The sequence below is a fragment of the Gossypium hirsutum genome, chromosome D01 (genome assembly GCF_007990345.1).
Source record: "Gossypium hirsutum isolate 1008001.06 chromosome D01, Gossypium_hirsutum_v2.1, whole genome shotgun sequence".
In the NCBI taxonomy this organism is placed as follows: Eukaryota; Viridiplantae; Streptophyta; class Magnoliopsida; order Malvales; family Malvaceae; genus Gossypium; species Gossypium hirsutum.
The window spans coordinates 41,373,794-41,380,813 of NC_053437.1; positions in this window are offsets into that span (position 1 = coordinate 41,373,794).

The window sequence follows — 7,020 nt, forward strand, 5'->3', positions numbered from 1 at the left end:
CGGTGATGGATATGGGTTAGGGGTGTTACAGCAACACTCATATATATGCAATTATTCAAAAACAAAACAATCCAAAATCTCATTTTTATGGAGCTTTGATATGCGCTTCTCACTTCTATGGCTCAAACAAAAATGCCAAAGATAAGTTTGACTAGAGTCATTTATTTTTTATATTTTAGTTTTTCTATTATAAATGGGTCTATCTTGATCTAAAATGTAAAGGTCATTTACTAATTGTGCTGAACCATAGAAAACATGATTGAGATAAAATGAATAAAAATTATTCTTAATAATTATTTCAAAACCAATTTTGTCTAAACAAGAAATTTAAATAATGTTTCTATCAAACTGGGCACTCCAAAATTAAATCAAGTCCACTAGGCAATGATAAAATATGTGTTCCTACAGCTAATGCAACAACTCTTGCTCCATTACCAACTCGTAGGTCCACATCTCCTTTAGCCAGATTCCTACTCCTTTGCAGTCTTTGTACAAAGGTACAAATATGATAACCACATCCAGCATCTAATACCCAAGAAGTAGATGTTGAGAAATTAATATTAATAACATAATTTGTTTTCCTTTGCCTTCTTGATCTCTTCAAGATAGGCAGGGCAGTTCCTCTTCCAGTATCCGGTTTTACCACAATGGAAACATTTTCCTTGCTTAAGAATTCCTTATTTAGGTTTCAATACATCTTTTCCTTTTTTTGGGCTTAGTCTTGCCATTGTCCTTACGCTTTTCCTTATCCTTTCCTTTGCCCTTGTCCTTGCGGACCATCAAAATAGGCTTAGGCCTAGCCTTTTTCAGGTTACTTTGAGCATTTCATAATATGTTAAGAAACTATAGCAAAGTCTTATTAATCTTATTCATGTTGAAATTAAGTACAAATTGGCTAAAACTATTCGGCCATGATTTCAGGATGACATTGGTGGCCAACTCCACACCTAGAGGGAATCCTAGTTTTTCAAGGCTTTCAATATAGCCTATTATCTTGAGAATATGAGTTCCATAGGAGTTCCCTCCACCATTTTACATCAAAACAGAGCTTTAGAGGTCTCGTACCTCTCTTGACGTGCTGCCCCGCATATAATTCCTTGAGGTGCTAGATCATATCATTGGCAACCATATCCTCATCTTACTTTTGAACCTCAAGAGTCATGGTTGCAAGCATTAGACATCCTATGTCTAACATGTCATCAAGATTCTACTTATAAGCATAATTGTTAGCTCTAGAGGCATTAGCTGCTAGTTCATAAGGAACGGATTATTCCCTTATTAACAGAGAAGGCAAATGGAAAGTTAGAAAAAGGAATTATATTCTTTCCAAAAGAATATAGGATTATTGCCTTATTAATAGGTAAGATAAATAAAAAGTTAAAAAAAGGAATTACATACTTTTTAAAAGAATTATATACTTTTTAAAAGAATTATATTCTTTTTAAAAGAATATAGGATTATTCTCTTATTAATGGAAAGTTAGGAAAAGAATTATATTCTTTTCAAAAGAATATTAATTTTTATGTCTTTTATATTTTGACCGAAATTAATTAATATAACTGTTTATATTAATAAATTTGGAAAACTATATACAATTAATATTTTGTATGAATAAAATTCATATATTAATTATATTCTTTCCAAAATAATATTAATTTTCATGTCTTTTCTATATTGGCCGAAATTAATTAATATAACTGTTTATATTAATAAATTTGGTAAAATATATACAATTAATATTTTGTATGAATCAAATTCATATATTAATTATATCTATTTTATATATTTGTGTACAATAAATGTGGTAAAATATATACAATTAATATTTTGTATGAATCAAATTCATATATTAATTATATTAATAAATTTTGTATGAATTAATTTAATTCATGTGACAACTAAATACAATATCAAATGTATTTGGATTCTGTTCGTTTCAACTATGGGGTGTGACCCTGTAGGCTCTTATAATGTTGGTGGTAATACTAGAACGTTTCTAACATTACAAGCAATGAGTAGCATCTAACAATGCATCATTGCCACCCAAGTTAGAAAAAGTCATGATTCAACATAACCTTTCTATGATAATCTTTTCATGTATTATATCATTTTATTCTTAATATCTAGATTGGACACAAGTCTTAGAATAGACACACTTGTATAGTCCAATCTCATATTTCTTGATTTTCCGAGTAGACTACAGTAAAAAAATAAGTGTGATATCTCATATCAACTTATTCGAGCATGGCCATGTATTTCTAGTCTCACTCCATCAAGAGGCCTAAAATATTGCTCCCATTATGTAGGAGGGATAAATCCTATCTTAATCAACCATATCCCACTACATGGATTATGGTATATCCAACATCAATCTTTTTAGTACAACCTATTACGATAGACGTTTTGACTGTATCAAAATATACGCCTCAAGATGTTAGGAAGATGATGATCCCAAGTCTAAGGATCATATACATAGTTATCACTATGAGTAATATTGTGACTATTAATTACATAATAATTGAAGAAACATACTCATAGCAGGTCAGTCCAATACATTGTTCTCTAACACATACTCATGTATTGATTTTGACATCCATATGTCAATGACAATTCTTTGTCATCAATCAACTACACATTAGTCTCAATGAATTATTTTTGTCCAAGCCCATAATAATACTTTACTAAAGACCTTTATAAGAATAATCATATTTTCTTTGAACTTTATTACAATTCAGCTTATTCATATACATAGGAAAAAAAACTGAAATAATAATGGCAATGCCTTATATTAATAAACCAAGTAAAACGAGTATGTGATTACAGTCATCTCATAATTGGTCTTTGGACATACTCTAACATTAAATGTGGTCACCAACAAGATGAGGTAGACAGAAAAAGATAGGGAGACAATGTTATGAAATATCTGTAAAAATCCCTAACCACCCTAAGTCAGGGGAATTATTTTCTATAATTAATGTAGGCCAAAAAAGTAAATTCAAAGAACAGGACCAGTGCAACAAGGTGAAATAGCATGATAGATGTTGGATGAACACTTTTAGAAACAAGAGAAATAGAGCATCCTCGGGAACACTAATCGAGTTAACAGATGAATCTGGCAGCAAAACTTGACAATTTTAATAAAACTCTAACTTTATGTATATTATTGTATATTTAACTAACTATTTAGCTTAGAACTTTAATTTTTATTAGCATTGTGTTTTATAGGAACCGAGACACTTTGAGATCAGAATTTTGGCTTAAAACTGAGTTAGTTTTGCAACACAAAACTCTCTTGTCATAACACCGCATCCAGCAACGAAGGATCAAGGAAATCATCTCGATGTGACGACACAGCATCTTTATGTTGCAACATAGAAGACAATCTACCCATATTTCAAAATTTTTAGAGTGAATCGCAACATCGAACCCCGATGTCGTGACAACAGAAAATTGTTAGGGACATCATGACATCGAAATCCTGTGTTACGACATCGCTGTAATTTTTTACAGGGTTGACCCGACCCAATTGCGCAACCCGGCGGCATAAACCATGTTTTAACTTGATTTTTAGATTTAAAACACCATCTTAAAACCTAAAAGACTATTTTAATCTAAGACTAAAACTCTCTTAACTCTTAAATTATCCCAAATCCTTCATTTTTTTAAACACCCCCTAAACCCTAAACCTTTTTTTTCACTTTGCATAATTATTTTGTTGCAAATTCCTTTTTCTTTTAAGCTAATTTGGTGCAGAAGCAAGAGGGAAAAAAATCAAAGGAGTGACAACGAATGAGCTTTTCAAGGAATTCTGAATAAAGTATTCAAGGTTAAGGGTTCTTAACTCATCTTTTTAATGTTCTATTGAAAATTTTTAAAGATTGTACTTTTTACGGATGATTGAACTTTTGTTTTTAAAGATTGTAACTATTGGGATAATTTGTTTTAACTTTTGTTTGTAGGAGTAGATTGTTATTTGCTTTATTTCTCTATTTTAAAGTTTCCTGTGTAGGAACTCCACACGATAGAAACACAATAATTCAAAACTTACTATGATCAAAGGAGGAAGCACCCACTAGTAGCTTACGAAACTACCACAATCGATCAGGTAACTTCTTTCCTTATCTTTACAGGGCTACAAATTGAGGACAATGTGTTATCTAAAGTGTGGGGGTAACATAAAAAATTTGTTTAAGTTTTTATGTAGTGTGCTTGAGCTTGTAGAAATACAAGTGATTGGTTAGGAGCATGTATATAAGTTGATTTTATTTACTATCAGTTTGGCATGATAGTAGATGATTTTAATTTTATTATTATTATTAGACTACTAAGTTCTATATATTACACTGTAAAAAGGCATTGAGCAATTGAATGTACCAAATGATATAGAGAGTGAAGGGAAACGAGCATTCTAGTATGTATGATAGATTGTTGAATCTGTAATTATTTAGTTGATTAAATTTGTGAATATGGAATTACCTAGGGATAACCTAAGGCATTGCTTGGTAAACATCAAAAGCCAAAAAGCTAACTTCTATTCATCCATCCTTAGTACCTATATTTGAGCCAGAAATCACTTCTTAATGAACCTTCATGCATAACCCAAGCCAACAATGTTAATTTGTATTTTCCCTTTTTCTTTGGTCATAAACTACACGACGATAGACATCTAGCCATACGTATTGAGGGTTAAGTAGATACATTACGATGGAATTTTGTAAAAATAGAGTGAAATATAAAGGATTAGTGTGATAGAGTGATTATAGGTTAGCCAATATGTTCAATAAAAGAAAAATTCCAAAAGAAAATAAAAATGGGTAAAAAAAGGTTCTTGAAAGTAAAAGCATTCGTAAATGAGAAGTGCATTGAAATAAAAAGAAAGAAAAGTGACAAAATCACCAAAAATAGAAAGATTCGTTCATTAGTGCACAAAAACTCATGAGATAGTCATAATTATTATATTATGCTGTGATTTCCTATGTGGGGAAATAAGAAAGGTAAGAGAAGGAGAAATAAGGTGGTGAGCGGGTAAAGGTCACTAATGGGGGAGATTAGAGAACAATATGATGTGACAAACTATTTTCATGCTTGACACTATTTGATATTTACTATTCTTGAATTTCATACCTGTCCTAAGCCTTAGAACGTTACAAGCCAAAAAGCCCTATGTGATCTAGGTAAACTTATTTATGAATTGACATCATATTGAATAATTAAATTTGCGGTTGTTTGTATTCTACTAGTATAACCTAATTACTTGTGTAATTTGAGTCTTTTATTGACCTTAGGGGATGAATGAGGCCTAAGGGTGAGCTAATATACTTTATGAGTGTACATGAGACAATTAGAGGGCGTACCAACTCAATATTGTTCACTGTGTTACAACACGAGGAGCCTGATGTCGCAACATAGGGAGCATAGAGCAAGAATTCCAAGACTGCATTCAGTGTCGCAACACAACCAATGGATGTTACGACACACCCCTAAAGCTACCTTGAGTATAAGCATACTACCTTCGATGTTGCAACATAGGCACTAGGGTGTCATGACATTGGTCTTGTATGGGAAGAACTTACGAGTCAGGGGCGTTTTGGTCTGCACAATCAAATATTAAAACACAAGAGTGCCAGGTGACCTAAGGTTGAAGACGACAGCAACAGTAACTCTATAAAGAGGCTCATTTAACACTTGTTAAAGACAACTTTTCATACCTTATAATTTTCTTTGTAATTCTAGTTTTTAATTTTTCTTCTTTCTTAGGCTTTAGGTTATTTTCAGTTTTACATTTGTTGGGAGATCTGATTTGTGGAACTTGATCAACTCTTTGTGGATTTTGTGCTTCAATTAAATGCAATTAAGGATTCTCTTAAACCTTCGTCTCTCAATTTGTTATTAATGTTCATATTTTACATCAAGTTTATTATGTTTTTTAGATCCATGAGGAACTAATCCTCTTATGGGGGACTAGCGAGTGGAGTTATGATTAATTGATCATTGTGCAAAGTTTTCTTCGCAGGTCAACTATTCAGGAGAGAAAGAACTTAAAATCTATGCTTGACGACTCTAGGAAGTCATCTAGGTGGAAATTAACCCAAATTGGTATGACTTATTTGTAAACACCTTAACCCCGAATCGATCTTTCAGTGGAGGATAAGTAGTTCTTGTCGACTCATTATTTTAATGGAGGATCGAGATATCCTACTAGGGTAACGACTAGTTGATTGAATAGGAAACCCGAAGGAATAGTTACTTATGATTACAAAAGTGAGCTAATCATCTATGCTCAAATCTAATTCAATTTCCATATCAAATTTCCCAAAGTTTTTCCCTTTATCTTATTTTATTCTTTATTTGAAAAAATACCATAAATCTTTGTTTATGTTTATTCGTAATATGATTTATTTCAAGTACTAATTATCTCTATTTGTGCTTAGGCTAGGATTAATTTAGTGCTCGTCTCCCTTGGGTACGATCCTCAAAGTACTCACCTACTTCGTTGTAATTATATTACAACCTAACCCGTATACTTTCAAACATTGCCTATTTGATATATTTTGTATAGGATTCTTACTCTGGATGTTGGTGCATCTAGAGGCGATCATGAGGCCAGACCACTGAAGTGGAAGAAACATTAAAATCATCCAACCAATTTAAAGGGTTATACCTAACATCCATTCGGACTCAAATCTTGTAGGCAATAATGGAAAATGATTCTAATTGAGACAACTTTCATTGGAGTACACACCCTCCCCTTAGTCATTTATATTATTTCCAATCAACTTGGGAGTCGACTAGCTAACTTTGTGCACAACTTTTTCAAGGAAGGGACCAACAAGTAGAAAAGTCGAACCCAATTTCAAGCTTACAGCTAACCATCACATATTTTTTTCCTTAAATGAAGATTGGAAGTCAAATTTTGGATTATAGGCTCCTAGCCCTGGCGCTTACTTAAGTGGGTGTTGCCTATTGAAGTACTTAGTCTCTTTCCTTTCAACTGGTGAATCTTCTGGAAACACCCAACAC